At 46.3% G+C, this 20,527-nt stretch overlaps 1 long non-coding RNA gene across 1 annotated transcript in view; it reads right to left on the reverse strand.

Annotated features, from left to right (window-relative positions):
* LOC110304222 overlaps window positions 1–10,516 on the reverse strand; it is an 11,706-nt gene extending 1,190 nt beyond the window's left edge. The window contains exons 1-4 of the long non-coding RNA XR_002379030.1: window positions 10,303–10,516; window positions 9,970–10,176; window positions 9,751–9,867; window positions 3,464–3,537 (exon numbers count right to left, since the gene is read on the reverse strand). This is a non-coding gene — a long non-coding RNA (uncharacterized LOC110304222). The remainder of the gene's footprint in view (window positions 1–3,463; window positions 3,538–9,750; window positions 9,868–9,969; window positions 10,177–10,302) is intronic.
* Between the last annotated feature and the right edge of the window lie 10,011 nt (window positions 10,517–20,527).

Consider the following 20,527-nt stretch of genomic DNA (forward strand, 5'->3'; position numbering starts at 1 on the left):
AGAGAGAGAGAGAGAGAGAGAGAGAGAGAGAGAGAGAGAGAGAGAGAGAGAAGGAAAGCCAGTTATCACTGAGCACTGCACTGAAGCAAGCACAGGATATGCATCCTGCAGTTTAACAGACTGGTGGGCCAGCATATGTCATCAGAGATGTCACAAGAGAAGAAGAAACTAAAGTTCAGAGAGATCAAGTAGCTTCCCAAGCTCACGGCAAGCAGGAGGCAGAGCCCTGAGGGCTTGTGGGGTAGAACTGCAGCTCAGCCTCACCCATATCCCCCTCCTTCCCTTCCCAGTCACGAGTCCCAGGAAAATCTCATAGCACATATCCTCACACTCAGCATCTGTGACCGGGAAAGCCCAACCTGAGACATCCCAGGACAAGTGGCATTGCAATAACCGCTCCTGGGGCACAGCAGAGGAAGCACCCATGGGACCTGTCTGAGCCACTTGGAGCCCCCTAGAAGTTGGATAGGAAGCAGCAGCCCTGCATTCTCTGCTCACCAGAACCCCAACACCTCCTCCAGCCACCATAGCTGTGGCCTCCCAATGCACTAACAGCCTTCTGTGCCCCCCTCCCTGATCCTTTGCCAGGACCAGGCTAAGAACGGGATGTGAAAACACCTTGCAAGCTGGAAAAGGCAGAGCCAATGGGAGACGCTGCTTGAATGAATTAACACCAGCTCTGCTGCCAAGTCCGCCCTGCCTGACTTGTCTACTACCAGTTTCTATCTCATCATATTGCCAGAGCTATGCATGTCCTCCCCACCCCCTATACCCCTCCCCCTGCCCTGAACACATCCCTGCCTGGTGGAGTTCAGTGACTGGCAGCAGGGTGACCCCAGTCCCATGTCACCTGTGGGTTACGGCTGGGAATCAGAAGGCACTGGTGATTGCTTCCCTCCAAGCCTCCATCATGGCTGAGATTCCAAACAGCAGGTTGTCTACAGGAGGGGTGACACAAGGCCACACTTTCTTCTCTGGGGCCCACAAAGCTCAGGTCTGAAACACTATGTCAGTGTTCTCTAACTGCTTTGACCACAGAACACTAGTGTGGTGTGACTTCAAAGCACAGGAATGTGTCTGCTCATGGGTCACATGGGTCCATGGGTCGGAAAGCATAAGACCAAGGGAGTTAGAAGGGCCACACTCTCTCTGAGGCTCCTGGAGGACAAAGTGATGCTTCTGAATTCTTAGGGCTGCCATAGTAACCCTGAGCATGTGGCTACATCACTCCAGTCTCAGCCTGGTCATCACATCTCTTCTCTGAGACTCTATAAAACTCGTGTCCTTTGCTATGAGGTCCTATATGTTGGCCTCTGGAGTTCTTGGAGTAATTGAGATTAAATTCTTTCTTGATTCTCAACTCTAGCACATCAGTGCTGGGGTTTGTCATGTTGATACAAACCTAGCTATCAGGGAAGACAGAATTTCTAGTGAGAAAAAGTCTCCACTGCATTGGTCTATAGGCAAGTCTGTGGGGCATTTTCTTGATCATCAAATTGATGTGGGAAGGCCCAGTTCACTAAGGGCAGTGTCAGCCTGGTAAGTGGTTCTGGGTTGTGTAAGGAAGCAGGCTGAGAAAGTTATGAGGATCAAGTCAGTAAGCAGCACCCCTCCATGGCTACTGCTTCCATTCCTGTCTCCAGGTTACTGCCTTGAGTTCCCACCCTGACTTCTTTCAGTGAACCTGGCACGTGCGCCCTTCCCTCCTTGAGTTGCTTGTGGTCATGATGTTACGTCATAGCAACAGCAACCCTGAATCAACATCCTTTGCCATCTAAGGCAAGACGCTAGAATCAATGACAAGGACCTATTTTTGAAGGTGTCATCCCATAGCTTAGTACCAATTCTGTAAGAAGAAACTGACTCAGGTGCTCCACGAGGGTTGATTCTGGTGTGATCTTCCTCCTGAGATTTGTAAGACTTTAGTGTTCCACAGAAGTCACTGCCCCCACACATACTATGCCTGGCCAGATCCCTTAGCACTTCAGCATGGCTGACTAGAGTGAGTAGCCACAACTCCCTTTTAAGTTTTACATTGTTTCAAAGAAACTGCTGTCTTTAGGGTTACATCCAGGTCAGTGATCAATTCATAACAATTCTGAGGCTTGGCCAGTTTCAGCACTGAAGTTTCATAAACAAGGGTGACCCTCGGTTCTAGGAAAGTTGGGATACCCTGTTACTCTTTGCCCAGGTTAGCTTATATCAGTAGTTCTCAACCTGTGAGTCATGACTCATTTGAGGGACAAACAACTCTTTCATAGGGTCACATATCAGATATCCTGTGTATCCAATATTTACATTATGATTCATAACAGTAGAAAAATAGAGTTATGAAGTAGTAACAAAAATAATTTTATGGTTGGGGATCAGCACGTGAGGAACTGAATTAAAGCATTAATTAACTGTATTAAATGGATGCACTATTAGGAAGATTGAGAACCACTGGTTTTGATCATAACTATAATTTACAGAGTAGATTGTCAAAGCTTTCTCTGTTATTCAGATCTGCTCCATTGATGGTCTTCCAGAAGTGAGGGAGTGTTCAGGTCAGAATGCCCTGTATGCACTCTCTATGGGATTGTCTTGATTGTTGACTGATGTAAGAGGGCCCATCCTACTGTGGGTGGCATCATTCTCTGGGCAAGTGATCCAGGGCTGTATAAGAAAGCTAGCTAAGGGGGCTGAAGAGATGGATTGGTGGTTAAGAGTACTTGCTGCTCTTCAAGAAGACCTGAGTTTGTTCCCCAGCACCCATGTTGAGCAGATCTCAACTGCCTTTAACTTCAGCTCCAGAAGACCTAGTACCCTCTGCTGAATTTCAAGGGCATCAGTATGTGCGTACACACACACACACACACACACAAATACACACACACAAATACAGAGAGAGAGAGAGAGATACACATCACATATACACAGACATGTACACATATGCACACGCACATATACACATACATACACATACACACACAAATAAAAACAAAAATAAATCTACTTTAGGGAAGGAAGGCAGAAAGGATTAAGACACAAAAGATGCTCATTAGTAAATGAGCCTGCGAGTCAGCCAGCAAGCAGTGTTCCTCCACGTGCCTGCCTTTGAGCCTCTGCTTGAGTTCCCGTCCTGACTTCCTCCAGTGATGGACTATGACCTGAAGTATAAACTGAAATAAACACTTTCCTCCCCTAAGTTCCCATATCACAGCAACAGGGACTAAAGTGGGACACCCTCTCTGTCCTTTGCCCTCACTCTGTCCTCTACGAACAACCAGCAGAACTCATCCTGACATCTGCAGAAAGCCTTTCAAGAGCAAAGGGCTCACTACCTTCTGGAAAAGGCAATTTACATTCAGCCCAGACCTCAGGGAAGGGGCCCCCATCCCTAGGTTGCTTCAATGTGTGCTATAAGATTCTACACTTCCATGCACTGGGCCTATCAAGAGCACACCCAACCTGGAGAGCTCACTCATCTTCTCCACCCTCCTGGACCTTCCAGAAAGTCTTCACCAACTTCTCCCACAGACAATCTACACAGTGCACCTGCAGAGACAGCACACAGGGCATGGGTTAGTGCAGAGGTAAGACCTCCTGAGCATCCAGGAAGACACAAACGAAAACAGAAGTGTGAGCTGCCAAATTGAGGGAGATTGATGCCCCTGGCCCTGGCAAACATGTGCAGCTGAGGGCACTCACAACCCTGATGGCGGGCGAACTGTGACTTATTTCAACCATTTCAGAAGGTAATCTAACAGGATTTATTAAAGTTAGAGATGTGGAGTCCCTTTGACCCAAACGCAATGCTACTTCTGGGAACCGATCCAAGTGAAATAAAAGGCCCAATCCAAAAGATGTATGAGGAAGAGGGTTTCCAGGAGAATTGCTAAAAGCACAAAAATGAACCCCAAACTTCATACTTTGGTGGAATACTACACAGCTATATATAATGAAGTAAATCTTGCAAAGGGGTGGAGGACAATTAAATCTATAGAATATACATAGCATGCTTCTGCTTGTGCAAAGTAGTGGGTACAATACAGGTCTGGCCACACTTGGAGGCACGAGCAAGATGCAGCTGAGGCCTCAATGCCAATGGCTCTTTGTTAGCAGTATTACTGACAGAAACCATTTAAGGGAGGAAAGGAAGATCCGGGATCATGTTCTTGGCAGTTTCAATCCATCAGCAGGAGCAACTCCATCTTAAGTGGCAGGTGTGTGAAGCAGCAGCTTGCTCATAGACTGCAGACAAAGAAACAAACAGGGGGCACCTGGCTCTCTCTCCCTCCTTTGCCCATCCAGGCCTCCAGCCCTTAGGATGGTTCCACCCACATTCAGGCTGGCTCTTCTCCCATCATCTTCTCCCATAGCCTCACAGATGCACCCTGGAGTGTGCTTTGCTGATCTCATAGGTGGTTAAGTTGCAGTTAAGTTGACAATGAATATCTTACATCACTCTTGGCATATCAACACCACCTGTTGCCTTGCAAGGATGACAGGCCACCATGGTGAGGCCCTGGCTGCTGTGGAGTGCAGGCCCCACCATATGTTCAACCCCAACCTTCTCAAAGCAGCTTTGTAACTCTTGTCTGCAGCAAGTCAGGTCCCATGAAAGGCGTGGCAGAACAACCACTCCTGGGGGAATAGAGTTCACAGCTCACCTCTGCACAATAGTACCTTACAAACAAGTATAGAGGTGCCCCCTGCAGGGTAGACTTTTCCTTTGTTCTGCAGGGTAAACACATCTGCCTTCCATGAAGAAAATCTAATTCCTTCAGATTCCAGACATAATCCTTATGGATTTTTTTTTTGGATGAAAGCACACTGTAGACAGAGAGAAATATTCCTTTCCTATGGACCTTCTTCAGACACACACACTGTAAACACTGTGCAAACCAACAGTGAATAGCCATTGATGGTCAGCACACTGTGTGAGCCTGAGGCAGAATGAAGAGGTGAACTGAGAGGAATTCAGATGCACATGGTTTCCAGCCTGGTACAGGGCAGACATCAAAGCCTCTGAGAACAAAACTGTGGTGACCCTCCTACCATCGGAGGATGGTAGAGGCCTCTGTCTCTACTCAAGCTGTGGATATCTCTGTCCCTACTCAAGGTATGGATCTCCATCCAGACTCGGCTGCTACTCCACACTGTGCCTGTGGCTTGTCTACATTGAGACCTACATCTTCTGCCAACAAGACCTTCTCAATATGAATTCAGAGTCCATCCTGTCTTCTGGAATTCAAATTTTAAAATTCATTGGTGAAGCTTGCAATTAAAGATGAAACAGTTCTCACAGTCAGACACTGAGGACAGGACATCCCCACACTGTGAATGGTTGCTGATGGCATACCGGGTTAGGGAGTAACGACCTCACTTGGTATTCTGCACACTTCTAAGCCTGATAACTACTATGATCCAGCACCAGCTCTGTGGTCTGAGAGCTTTTGGAAAGACTACTGTGTGCTGGATATGAGGATTGGCTCACTTGTGTTGTCCTGTATCTTGATGTGTGGAGGCCGGAGCAGGTTAAATATCCGAAGCAGGGAGATAGTGTGGACTTCCTCAGGGCTCAGCTCTTCATCATTTGGGAAGATCCTGGAGATGGAGGTTGGGTATAGAGTGGATTTGGAAATGGAGCAGACTCCCCAGCGAGCCTCACAGCGAGTTTCTGCCTACTGGGTTTGAATGTGTGGCCTTCCCAAACTCACATTAAACCTCAATTCCCAGGGCCCTGAGGACTCTGCTCCCATGAAAGTCACTATAAAAGGGTCTGCAGGCACAGCTCGCTCTCCTGGAAAATTCTGCTATGTGAAAAACAGTTCTTTCTGTCTGGAGAACCCATGTGTAAGGCACCGACTCAGAAGTGGCCAAACCAGCTCTCACCAATACTAATGCTGGCACCTTGACCTCAGACTTCCCAGCCTCAGGAACTGTGAGAATTAAATTCATTTCTTAAGAAATTGCTAAGACCATCTGTTGTTAGTGGCACAAAAATTAGCCAAGTATCAGGGCCAGAGACCTCACCTTCCTGACACCCTGATGCCCCCCTCTCTCTACAGGCGCTATAGGCCACAGTTTCGATCTGAACTTGATCACTCTCCAGGGGCTCCCAGTGACATCACTCAGACACACTTGTCTTTCCTGGGATGGGCACTGTGTTTGTCGACTCATTTCTGTGACCAAATACTTAACAAGAAGAGGAAGGGTTTGTTCTGGCTTCAGTTTAAAGAAACATAGTGCAGCAGGGCCAGTCTTCTGCATTGCTTTCTATTATTACAATAAAACACATTGACCAAAAGAAATCTATGGAGGTTTACTTGAACTTACTCAAGGCAGGACCAGGAGGCAGGGACTGGAGCAAAGGCCATGGAGGAGAGAGGCTTACTGGTTCAGTGCCCATGGCTTGCTTAGTCAGCTTCCTTATACTACCCAGGACCACCTGCCCAGGGATAAGACTGCCCCTCAATGAGCTGGACCTTCTCATATAAATCCGTAGTCAAGAAATTGCCCTACAAACTTGCCTATGGGCCAATCTGATGAGGACATTTTCTCAATCAAGTGTTCTTTTCCTAGATGACTCTAACTTCTATAAAGTTGACAAAAAAAAAAAAAAAAACAACTTAGCCGGGACAGGAAGAAGGCATGGATACAGGACTGGCATGGGTGGTCACAGTACACGTACAGTCAAGAAGCAGAGAACAGGCAGGAATTGAGAATTGGGTCTACTCATAAAGCTTTAAGGCTAGACTCCCATGACCCATTTCCCCCAGCCAGAATCTACTTCTTAAAGGGTCCACAGCCTCCTGGAACAGCACCATAAGCTAGTAAGTGAAGTTACACACTCATCCACAACAAGGATGATGACTACAGAGAGCTAGTTACTGTCACCCTCCAGTCAGCCTTTCCCCAGACACAGACACCATGTGGTCATTGGTGGAAGACACTTCTTGGGAAGTTTGGCAGCTGCCTGTGGAGGGCTGAGTCCCTGGGACATGGCTAATGTCCTCAGCCTTGTCTGTCTCCATTTTGGCTTGGGACTCAACCTTTCAGGCATATGGCCTGTCTCAGAAAACAACTGTTCCTCCTATATTACTATTAGAGAATTTTCCAACTGTGACCCTAAAAACAACGCAAGTATTTGAACTCAGGTACCAGCATTATCATTCCCTGTGGAGCATTCTGAAGTGTGTTCTACACAGAGTCCCTTTCTTGTGCTATAGGTAATATCCTCTGCTTGCCTGAAATGTGTGATTCCCATCCATTTCTGGCTGCTGAGCAGGGCTGCCTCTGGGATTGCCAACAGTGAGTGCCTTTCAAGTAAATGTGTGTTGAATGGATAGGCTGTAAGGAAGCTGGCTTTGGAGGAACTAGGGGTTCCCGCTTCCCTTTGGCATCCTGCATGCTCTCTGGGGGTAAGGACCCTGCCCTCTGTAGAAGCGGAGGTAGAGATTGCTCTTGGCAGCAACATCAAGTGATGCATTGATTCAGCTGAGTCAGTCAAATCAACAGTCAATTCCAATTGTCAGCAGCTGACCCTATGAAAGGATGGAGACCCAGGGGTTCAAGCTGCTTGACATTTTCCTGATGGTGTCACAATGGTCCTGTGGCCAAATTCAAGGCATTCTGACCTGAATCTTGTTATACTAAACTTCCCAAACACGCAGCTCCTGTCTGGCCAACTTTTGGTCACAGTTGATGGTGAAGTGAAAATTCAGCACCTGGCTTTTCAGCACCTGGGACAGCGGCTGGCCCAATGGACTCTCAGCGCTGACATTTCCAAGCTTTGGAACGCAGGGCTTGCAGGTTGGTGCCCTCCAGCAGTGGAGCCCATGCTTTCCCTCCCCTATATATCCCAATGGACAGCTAAGGTTACCCAGATGCCAGACAGACCTCCAGGGGATGGAGGCTGATGCCTTTAAAACCCTCTTGGCCAGGGTCTGAGCAGGCAAGAACATTGGAATATGAGTAGGTTCAAGACATCACCATAAAAACCACAATAAAACAGAGACTGGGGCAAGTTTCTGCTGTACTGTCCCTCCTGCCTGTGAACCCTGGAGGGGATAAGGAAGATCCACAACTATCTCTCAACAAATTTGTCTTCTTTAACATCATTATAATGGCAACAGTAGTGTGTCCTAAAATCTCATGGTAAAGAAATAAAGGAGCCAAGCACCCTCCCTGGTCCTAAGGACACCCCCTGCTTCCTCATCCTTCTCCATGTGTGCATCTTCCAACCTCTCCACTCACAGAGAACCACACATGCAAACAGGAAACCACAAGTCTTTTCTTAAAAACAAAACGGATATAAGTTCTCCTTCTTGATTGTTGCATATTATTCCACATTAATAGAACTAGACATTATTAAAGTATTCCTGTACTAGTCATGTATCAGCAAATGTTCTTCTGAGACAGTAACTAATAAGACAGAAATCAGAGGGGGAGAGGGGAAGGAAGAGAGGGAGGGAGGGAGCAGAGACAGATGGAGTCTAATGAATCAGTTCACTTGACCATGGATGGAGACTTGATAAGCCCATAGTCTACAGGGCAAATTGGCAGGCCTAAATCCCCAGGCGGGCTGTAGTTGAGTGTAGATGTGATCTGTTATCAGAATTCCATCCACTTGTGGGGGAGCTGTCTTTTTGCTTTGAAGCCATCAACTGATTGGATAAGGCCCACCCATGTTATTCATGGAGGGGAATCAATCACCTCTACTCAAATTCTACTTGTTTAAATGTTGCTTTCTCATCTTTAAAAAACTGAAATGTTGCCAGTAATGTCTGGCCAAATAACACTGGTGGTATATCCTACCGAAATTAACACATAACACAATTCACCTAGGCATGCAAATAGTCCTGACACCATCACTACATGGCCAGTTCCTGGCTGTGAATTGCTGTCCATGTCATTTTCCTTTGTCTTCACTGGGATCTTCTGAGGTACACAGACCTGCCCTGTTATTCATAATGGACTGAGGCTTGGGATGCAGATTTGCCCAATAGTAACCTTGAGATCTAACTCACTCTGTGGCCAGCTCTATCGGCTTCAGTCTCTTGCCTTAACTTTCTCATCTGCTAAATGAGCTTCACATCAGCATCAACTGTACAAGTTGATGTACAAGTTCTGAGTTCCACTTTCTGACTATTGCTTATTACACATGTATAGATTTTTTAAAGCACTCTCCTGTTATAAGTGTATTAAAATGACTTTTTAGAGACACATAACCAACGGGATAGACAGAAATGAGAGTGTGCCATATTCGATAGAACTATAAGCAATGCTCAGTAAGGAAAAGATGCCATTTCTCCTCTTATTCTGATGCAGGGGCTGGACCCCACTTGGATGTGGTCCTAGATTATCCCCAGCCTCCTGGTCATAGGCAGGTGCGTAGACTATTTCCAACCCACGGCTGTCATCAGCAGGCTGGGGAGGTGCCTTAATTAAGAAGCAGCCCCTCTTGCCACAAGCAGTGCCTTTTCACTTCCTGGCCCAAGCTGTACTGTTGTCACAGTTGATGATCTACAAAGGAGATCTGAGAAACATTAGCACTCTCAAAACCCACGCTCCAGACCCAGTGGGGCCCACCTCACCATCTGCTGTGGGCCCCAAGCCGAGCAGGCAGCAACGGAGAAGAGGATTTAGAACCTGCTCTCATTCCAAGGCGGAGGAGGTTGCTGGACTCAGACTGGGTGAGCTCTAGTGAGTGCTTGCCCTCTGCCAGGCCCAGCTATTTCTGAAAGGCTCTATGGCCACTCTGACCTGTTCTCCCACTGAAGCTGGACTTGCCCCAGGACCACAGGAAGGCAGGATGCTGAGAGGCCACAGTCACCTGTTCCCATCTGCCATTTACACCACCAAAGGCTGGCAGGAGGATTCCTGTGGAGGGAAGCAGGGGTCTTAGACAAGACAACCGGCTTTCTACTCTCCTTACCTACCTCCATATAGAACTGAGAAATGGGGTCACTGTTTGCATCTAACCATGAATGGTTGATACCAGGGGAAAGAGGCATGGATTTCTTGGCTTCTGAGATGGAGACTGGGCTGTGAGATGGGAAGGTAGATAGATCCTGGCAGAGATGGTCCATTGGCTCTTCTTGCCCAGTGCTGCATAAGGATGCCAGAGGAGAGTCATGAGAAAAAACAGAAATCTAATGGTAGCTGGCGATGTTCCTTACTGTCTCAGCCCTAGGACAGGAAAATTAAATAAAGAGAAAAAGTTGAAAGCCAATGAAATTGGTGGAGAGCAAGGAAACAGGGAGACTTAATGCTGTTTGCTGGAAGACATTAAGGCTGGAAACCCACAGACCTCACCCAGAACAGGGTGCATGGATGAAAGCTGGTTGGATCCATCTTAGCCTGAAATCATTCCACATATTGGAGGTGGCCAAAGATGAATCCAAACAAGAGGTCCCCAGAGTAGACACTCAATGAGTTGTTAACTTGGGGGAATCTGTGGGTATAAAGAGGCTGCGATCAAAGAAAGACTACATGCCCACAAAGAGAAGAGACAGGCATCTATCTAGGATATCCCAAACACTGGAGTGCTGGCCCAGACCCCAGGACTGACCCTGAGGTCACAGACAAAGCTCACAAAGCAGGTATGACAAAAAGCTATTACCTACCACCATATGACCTCATATGCTTGGCTTTTCTTGGGGCTAAAAAAGAGAAGGAAGGTTTGCAGCAGGCAACAACTGAACTGCTGATCACAAATGCCCCAGCCCTAGTGTAGAGGGACAAGCTAAGAAACCTTAGGAGCAACAGAGCAGCCTGCTGTTCACAAGCTGCATGCTGAGAGCCAGGCAAAATGATTGTCAGTAATAAGTACGTGACTCCTGATGAAATGCGTGACAAAAGCCTCTCACTCACTATCATTGTGTAGCTCTGGTAGCAACAGCTGAGAGGTGGAGCCTGTTCTCAAGGCTTCAGCACGAAGGTGGGACTGTGACTGGGTCTGTGCCAGTGGAATGAGGGACTTGGTTATATATCCATCCATTTCTTTTTGGCTGTTCCTGGTGGTGTTAACTTTCAGGAACTGTAGCTGACCTGTACCTCAGTTGAGCAAAGCACCACAGGGGCCTGCAGGGAATGCTGCCTCAGCCCTAGATATGCCTGTACCTTGTGGAATTATAACCTAGGTCATGAAGCAAACAACTGGAATGGCATCCTTAAAGACTGGTGTGAAGGTAATAGACCTAAAATTGGACAAGATCACTGGGGCTAGTTAGTCTAGCATCCCACTCCACACAGAATATCTTACTGGACCACTCAAGCAAAATTCATCCCCTGCTTACAGAGCCTAAGAGAGCAGGAGTGTTCCTTCCTAAGCCCCACTCTCCTATAGAAAGCCCTATCGATGAGGCAGGGTTACTTAGTCTTTGCTACAAAAGTCTACCTCTGCCATTACATCATTCTGCCTTCTGGCACCAGGCTGAAGGAAAGCCAGAAGAAATTCCTCTGCATGTATGGTGAGCCAGAGATCAGATTCTCAAGACGCCCATGTCCTAATCCCAGCACTGTGGCTAGGTCTCCTCACCTGGAAGACATTGAGGGACTTGAATCAGGGACCACTGATTCTTCTGGATTCTCCAGAAGTACCTGTGTAGTCTTGAGGCCCCTGTAAAAGAGAAAGAAGACCCAGAAGATCTGGAGCTGAGATGCTATGACAAGAGTTTCTGTGAAACAGGTGTGGTGGTTTGAATAGGTTTGGCCACCATAAACTCATATTTGCCCACAGGGAGTGGCGCTATTAGGACATGTAGTCTTATTAGAGTACATGTGACCTTGTTGGAGGAAGCATGTGGAGGTGGGCTGTGAGGTCTCCTATGCTCAAGCTCCTCCCCGGGTGGAATTCCAGTCTCCTCCTGGCTGCCTTTGGGTCAAGATGTAGAATCCTCAGCTCTTTCTCCAGAACCCTGTCTGCCTGAAGGCTGCTATGCTTCCTGCCATGATGATAATGGACTGAACCTCAGAGACTGTAAGCCAGCCCTAATTAAATGTTTTCTTTTATAAGAGTTGCCTTGGTCCTGTGTCTGCTCACAGCAATAAAACCGTAACTAAGATAAGAGTTCAAGTACAGGATGCCTTGACATCTGCTGAGGGCATGGAGCAGATCTCTCAAGGTGTCCACACCTTGGTTCATCCCAGACAGACCTCAGACTTTAGAAGCCTGATTTAAGGAGCTAAGTTTCAAGTCAACTGCTTTGGCAGCTGCAGAAAATGAATGCATCGTCATGGTAACCCTTGGTGGAAGTGAAACTCAGGCCTGGGGCTTCTCCTTTCCAAACAAAATGTTCACCACTTCTCATCCAATGGTGCTCCAGGCTCTTTCTGCCAGTCACACCAGTCTGGGAGCACACTCTACCCCCTCTGCACACCATGCACATTGCCCGAAGTCTAATAAACAGCCATGGGCCTCAAGCAGTGGTCCACACCCAGGAACAACTCATCTCAGCATTTCCTCTTCGTGGCAATCAGTCTGCAACCTCATCATGCCAGTAGTAATCGAAGCTTCTTATAGGAAGTACTCTAACCGTCCTCCTACCTTTTAGGGCCTCCATGTGGGAATTCATGCTTCTTTCTATGGTCTTCTTCTTCTTCTGATGTTGCTGCTACTGCTTCCTCTTCTTCCTCTTCCTCTTCCTCTTCTTCTCCTTCTCCTCCTTCTTTTGCCGCTGCTTCTGCTTTCTCCTCTTCCTCTTTCTCTACCCTCTCCTCGTCCTCTCCCTACTTTTCCTTCTCCTCCTCCTCCCCGTCCTCCTTCTCCTCCTCCTCCTCCTCCTTCTCCTCTTCTTCAATTTCATCTGGTCTTCTCACTCTATCTCAGTCACCTTGGATGTGACTCCAGCAGCTGGGGGATTGGTGGATAACTGAAATACATCCCCCTACATCTGTCTCAGCAGTTTCTGGATCCTTTCAGAGTCTCCCTCAGTCTTTTGTGGCTGAAGAACTGGCCTCCGTGGGTAACTCTGGATAACCTTAAGCACAGATCAATGGCATTTTAAGGATCTTAGTGAGGATCTGTGAGAAGCATGGAGCAGGTAACAAAGCAATGGACCTAGGAGACGACAGCAGAATCAGAACCCCCACAGAGCCTAGAGTTTGGCCCTCTCTGGTGGCTGGTTACCCGGTCCTTTGGCCTAATCTTTAAATGTGGACTTAAGTTCTCCTCCACCTGTGGTCCCCTCACCCAGGATTGGAGTGTCCCTTCCCTGGAGAAGGTGTCATGCTGCAGGACAGCAGGAGCATCCTACATTTGAAGCCTCCAGTTACCGGGAGCCTGAGATCTTCCTCAAGCTCCTCCTCAGTATGGACTTAACCCTGTCCAACATCTACTTCAGGGTGAGGGAACTTAGTGGAAAGAGAGACACAACTCCACAAAACTGTCCTTTGACCTTCACATATACACTGGGGCATGTGTGTACACACCATTAATGAATAAATGGAGAAATAGATTGTGGTATGTTAACAGAATGGGATCTAATTAATCCATAGAAAGGAATAAAAAAATTAAGCTATATACAAGAACTGGATAATGACACCTCAAAACACATTATGCTAAGTGAAAGAAGCTAGATTCAAAAAGTCAGACACTTCATGGTAGAAAAATTCCAGACAGAACAGATTACTGATGGGCAAAAACTTTGGGGAGGGTAGAGTGGGTAATATCTGACTAATGCCAGGGCAGCCAATGTGTGGAAGGAGCTTTGCAAATGCAAAATCAGATAGGTCAGTGGCTGCAGAACACTGTAGATACACTAAATGCCACCGACTTATTCGCTTGAGAATGATTAATTTTATACGAATGGTACCTCAGCTTCAAACTGCCTAGTTTCTGCTTTCAAGTCTGTAGACTTGGCACCAACGATCATTCTTCATCTCCACAAAACTACACTCAAATGACCCAAAAATGTGAAAGTAAGAGTCCCCAGGCAGTGAGGCCAGCTGCTTGCAGAAGGAGGGAGGCCACTCTGAGAAAGGGAGGCTCCTCCTAAAGGGAAGAGATCAGCAAGAAACAAAGACTTGTAATTCACAAGGGGATCTGAGGTATGGGCAGAAGGTTTCACAACACAGCCCAAGGAAATCTCAAAGCAACTGAGACCAGAGCAACAGTGTGCTGTGAAGCCAGAGAAGGGGCTCGGCTGGCAGGCTGGGGAACTGAGACCTCTGGCCATGGGCAGGATGGGTCCTTGTGATCACAATGAGACTAGCTACATGGAAAGAAAGAAGCTGAAATAAGTCACTGATATGAACAATGGCACCTGTAGGAGGACGCATGATTGGAGGTCAACAAACAAGTCTCCTGTCAAAGCCTTATACTCTCAGCCATATACGGGGAGCCAAGATTCATTCAACTTCAACTTCTCCTGGAGTAAATAGAGAAATACACTCCCAGCATAACTCTCTGTGTGTGTGTGTGTGTGTGTGTGTGTGTGTGTGTGTGTGTGTGTGTGTGAGAGAGAGAGAGAGAGAGAGAGAGAGAGAGAGAGAGAGAGAGAGAAAGGAGAGTCATTTTATTAGAAAAAAATGTTTACTCTTTCCACCTGTAATCCATTCTCATAGTTTATATTCTGATCTAGTCTCTTTCATTTTTTAAAAGATGCTGGCCACAACTCACACAATTTTATGTAGCCTAGGTTTCCATAGTAACCACATCACTATCCATATACAGATACCCCTAAAATCTAAGGCTGGAAGCAGGACTGGAGGTGAGTTAGCATTTGAAGGGTGGCCATCTGCAGGCATTTTGCATTCTCTGGAGATCCTCCTATTGCTGGCCCCCAGCTGTTGGGGACACAGCCAAAGACAGGAGCCTTCGCCTCTCTTGCTGTAAGGGGAGCCCTGACTTGGCCTACTACTACCAGCAGATGTGGAAAGAGCTCTGTACAAATCAAAGAGGAACACACACATTTCACTACAGGGATCACACATGGTAAGAACAAGCCTGTGGGCTTGTGACTCATCCCCACCCCAACCCCCTGGGGCCCCTCTGTCTGCAGGGACATAGAACTCAAGAAGAAAAGAAAATGCTTGAGAAGCCTCCTTTGAAGTTCTGAATTAGAGCCTCAGTAGCAGTCTTTGAGAGACACAACTAAAGCCTCTTTAATTACATTGGGCACCTTGTCTAGGATTTTCCAATAGAGACGTTCCATGCTGGGCCACAGGGCAGGGTGGGATGGAGAGCTTCTCTTACACAGATGGCAAGTCACTCACCCTCCCTCAAAAGCAAAGGCTTGAGAAATAACAAGACATCCTTAAGTGAAGCCCTGCAGTCTGCCAGAATGCAGAGATGGATTTGGCATATGTATAAACTGTACCAGCTTTCTAAAATGTGACCTGTTGCCAATTCTGAAATTTAAATTGCACATGTTCTGTGACTCATCAGCTCCTCGCCCACAAGCACATTGAAGTGAATCGCAGCAAAAAGCACATGCCTATATCCACCAGAGGATGGATACAGAGCCACTGAAGACAGTACAAATGTCCATCATGATCATTTACCTACTGTTCCCTGGGTACCAGACACACACAGAGTGCTTAAAGGCTTCCCTCCAGTTAATCCTCCTGTCAGCTCTGTGGGATGTGTGTTGTTATCTCTATTTAGAGCTAAAGAAATTAAGACATGGGAAGTTTGACATGGCCACATCACAGCAGGACTGTGTGACAAGCTTGTTCTCTGGCCAAATACCCACTAGGGAATTGTACAAAAGCATTCATTTACATAAAAAGCATTTATTGAGGGCCATGTATGCTGGGACACAGATAATGAACACAGATTATAGTCTCTACCCTCAGGGACAGTCTTTTGTGTTTTATATAGTCTCACGTAGCCCAGGCTAGCCTCAAACTCACTGTGTAGCTGAGGATGGCCTTGAAGTGTGATCCTCCTATAATCTGCAAGATCCCAGGAGTCCAACCGTGTGCATCCATCCCTGATTATTGTGGTGCTGAGGATCGAACACACAACCCCATGCATGCTTGGCAAGGTCTCTAACCACTAAGCTACATGCCCAGCCCCTCAGGGACAGTCTTCTGTACTGATCTGGAAGACATCTACAAGATAAGATATGAGAAAGGCAGGTTAAATAACCCCAGCATTCATAATCCATTTACCCCCTCAAATACTCTCCCCATGTGCTTTGTTGGGCTCTGTGCTGAGCCCTTCACATATTATGAGACCCTTGATTCCACAAAGGCCTGACACGGTGTTCTGTATGTCCTTCTGTGGAGAATGGGCTAGGGGTAGGCACCCAGAGTGCATGTCAGCTGAATAAGTGAGCAAATGAATGCATAAAAGACAGCGGGCTTTAGAACACTGGTTCTGTGATCTTTTAATGAAATTATTACAGAATTAGCATTCTTAAAAGATTTTGCTGAAACCCCATAGAAATATAGAAAGTGACACCCCTCCTCTGCTGTATCTCCTTTAAGGACAATCTCGACCCTTGCACATACAGTGCTCAGCCTCTAGGCCCTCCTCTCTTGTGCTAATTAGCTTTTGTCACTGAGACAAAATGCCCGAGGTAAACAACTTATAGAGGGAAAGGTTTGTTTTCACTCTCAGTTAACAGAATGTTAGTGCAGGGTCAGCTGGCTGCATTCCTTTCAGGCCTGTGTAAAGGCAGAACTATGCTGAAGGGGTATGGCAGAGAAAATGGCTTACTTCACAGCGGCTGGGAAGCAGTGGGCATATGTAAGAGAGAGAGAAGACAGGGACCAGGGATCATGAGGGAGAGAGAAACAAGAGAGAGAATCCTGCAAAGGAGGCATGAAAGAGAGGGGCTCACAAGAGAGGAGTCAGAGGAAGGGTTCCAGAGGAACACATCTCCCAGCAACCTATCAGCCGCAAGCAAGCCACACCCCCAGCAAGCCACACCCCCCAGCAACCTATCATCCCCAAGCAGGTCCATCCCCCAACAGCCCACTTAGTTTGAATTGGTCCGGTGAGTGGGCCCGTGGAAGAGATTCCTGTCCTCCTGTCCAGTCACCTTTCAGTAGTGGCACCAAACAAAGATCAAGCTGTCAACACATGAGCCTTTTAGGGGTCACTTCAGTTTCACAGACGACAACAGCCCCAAGCCAATCACTTTCTGTGCGCACTACACCATGAAATGGGTTGATTTTCCCAGCTTCTTGTCTCAAGTCAAAAGGGAAACTATAACTTCACACCTAAACCTTTTGAAAAAGGTAAAAATGAGTATTACTTCATCCAGCTCAGTGGCTAAAGGTGGAGCCGGAGACACAGCGTTTTCTCTCAGCTAAGGAACCTGAGAGAGGCCCCTCATTCTCTCCGTGTCCTTTGTTCCTGCTCTCATTCTCATAGGTCTGACCCTTACTGGCCCTGCATCCTTTGCACCCTCGGGGTTTTGAGGTTGTGGTCCAGAAACCCTCACTTGTATATTAATCCTGAGAGCCCATGGGCTAGCCATCCTATCCCTACAAGTGCAGGAGGGGCTTGAGGACCAGCCAGTGGGCTACCCCAAGCAGGGGACCTTTACCCTGCTACTCTGGACTTGGGATCTGTAGCTCCCTGAGAGCCATGCTGTGGCTGCAGGTGACAGTGATTCCATGTTGGTGAGGAGATGAGGTTGTTAAAGATGCAAGACCAGAAGCAATTAAAAAGGCATTAGCTGGCTTCTACATCAAGTGATGCCTTAGAACTAATTATTTCTTCATTAAGGCGCCCAGCCTTCATCAGAGGCTTTGTCACGTGGAAAGAGCTGGCGGGCCCGACTCGTGCTACAGAACCAAGGGCTTCACAGAATGTGCTTTGTGACTGTGAGCAGCTTTACTTCCTGGGGAAGTTGGGACCTACGTACTCACTGATGCCTCTGAGCATAGGGGTCAGAAATGAAAGCACAGGTCACTCAAGCTTTGCTGATTGGCTCTTTGTGATGTGGATAACCAGCCAGGAGCTCTCTCACCTTGACCTTCTCCTGTGTCTTCTTGATATGTTCCAGTTCCGAACTTTAGTGATTCTAAAGTGGTAGCATTGAAAATTACTGGTTAATCATGCTTGTGTCTTTCTGTCCTCACCTGAAATCTTGTTAATATGAAAGCAAAAAATGTCACAAGTCTAGACAGATGATGACAACAGGAAAGGAACAGTTAGTAGGCAAGTGATCTAGATGAATTTTGGAAGCTAGGAAGTGGGTAGGTCTTTGTGGGGTAAGCAGCACAAGCCCTCCTTAAGCATAGACAGAAACAGATAAACACACCCAGAACCACCCTGCTCTCTAGAACCCTGGACTCTGGCTAGAAACTTCAGGTACAAATAGAAATGGCACATCAGGCTGCAAGTGGAGTGCTTTAGTTGAAAATCTGAACATACTCTTGTCAAAATTCTTAAGTAGCTATGTATTTGCATAAGGATGAAATACACAGAGGAAGAATGATACCCTATGCAATTGCATCGCCATAGCTGCAGAACAAATTACCCATTCATTTGTAATAATGGGTGTTTATTTTTTTATAGCTTACATGGGCTAGAGATTTGGGAAAACTTAGCTGGTGACTGTGGTTCAGGGTCACTCAGAGGGCTGAGATGTCTTCCAGAGTGACAATCACCTGAAGGTTGGACCAGGGTTGGAGGACTGGCTTCCAAGATGGTGGTGTCAGAAGTCATTGGGCTGGAAGCCCCAGCCTTTGCCACTCCTCCTAGGGCTGTTAGTGTGACCTCATGGCATGGCAGCTGGCTTTTGACAGGAGTGAAGGAAAGAAGAAATCACTGTGCCTTTCATTACTGAGCCTTGGGAGTCCCATCCATGGGACCATGGCATGCTCTACTCACTAGCATCATCTCTAGGTCCAGCCTTCTCTCAAGGAAGAAGAAGTGAGGTAGCTCCTCTTGAAGGGGAGCACACACAAAGCTTGTAGACCTAACTGAAAACAAATATCCTCTATAAGAGTAAATCTCCAGAGTCCACTGCTTAGGAGTCTTCTAACCTCAAGACCTACTCTTCAACTGACATGTTTAAAGCAAATTCCACAACTTAATATCTCTCCACATACACATAGGCTTCTCAGCTATTCCATGAAACTTTAAGTAGTCAACCAGTAGACTAGGCAATCTTTCCTTGTGTGTGTTCTGGGACCAAATACACATGCTATCAAATAATGACTGCCAAGAAAGGAAAACTCAGTCTTCCTCAGAGATGAGCTCCTTAATTGATTAGCCAGTACCAAGTGGCCAGCCCTAAAACATATTCATATGAACAACATTAGATGATCTCACTGGGTTGTATTTATATGTTTATGTATATACAATATGTGTGTATATACATATGTGTATATATGTATATATCTATATGAATATATAGACATGTATATATGTATGTATATAATGATTAACAAAACAAAAGCCATGAATTTGAGAGGGTATCTCAAGAGCATGGGAGGAGTTAAAGGGGGAAGAAAAGGAGGAAGAATAACAGTAACAGAGTACTTGTGTATGAAATTCTCAAAAAAGAATTTAAAAAAAAGGAAACATGCAAACTAAGGGAAGTGCTCTACTACTAAGTTATATCTCCCCCCCCAAAAAAAATTATATCTTAACAGCATAAAAGCTCAACGATAATAAGAAAAGAAAGTAACCCTAAAAATAATTCAGAAAGTATAATATATTTTTAAGTAAAAATCTCTAGTATCTTCAAGGGCAATCCAAAATTATCTTTAAATATGTAAGAGAACTTCTGAAAATGTTAAATTAAAAAACCAAGAAACCATAACCAGAAAGAAAGTACAAGAAAGATGAGCGGAAATAATGAGTGGGTTCTGCATAAATCCAGGGGGTTTGACAGGCAGTAACTGCCAAATAGACTCCCCAGAAATGGATGAAGAAAACTATAAAATATGCAAAAAGCTACGAACATGAGCATCAAGACTGGGAAGTTCACCAGGGTTCAAGCATTACTGATAAAAGAAAGAACTCTCTATAATCAGGTCGTTGGGGATTTTTGAATTGTCAAGGACAATGCCCTGTGGGTTTTTAAAAGCAAAAATTAAGAAACAGCTCAAGGACCATATCTGGCCCACCACTTGTTTTTATCAATAAAGCTTTATTAGAACACATCTGTATCTACCTGTTTCCATGTAATCGGCAGTTTCTTTCACATTGTAGCAGTGGAGGAGAACAGTAACAACAGAATCTACATGGACACCAAAAATGCTGACCTTTGTGCTAAAGAGAAACTTCCAGAAAGAGACAAAAGTTCTCCTTCAAAAGAACAAAATCAACCTGACATCAGTTTCTTCCTTAATCATCAAGCCTAGTTGAACACTAGGAATGGTGGGTAAATGTCCCCATAACTAACAGGCCCATGAGGGACTTTGACTTTGAACATGTCTGCTGCGGTAAGGATTAAGGAGACCCTTGAACTATAGCCTGAAGACTAGATTTACTTCCCAAGGGATGCCTGGCAGACTCTGGAATCATCTAAAAGAATATGGTGTGGCACAAACACCAGAGGTGAGAGATCACATCTAGTCACTAAAGAGGCTGACCTGGTCCATTTGTCATTCTGGGTCTGCACCTTTA

Source organism: Mus caroli, chromosome 11 (genome assembly GCF_900094665.2).
Source record: "Mus caroli chromosome 11, CAROLI_EIJ_v1.1, whole genome shotgun sequence".
In the NCBI taxonomy this organism is placed as follows: domain Eukaryota; kingdom Metazoa; phylum Chordata; class Mammalia; order Rodentia; family Muridae; genus Mus; species Mus caroli.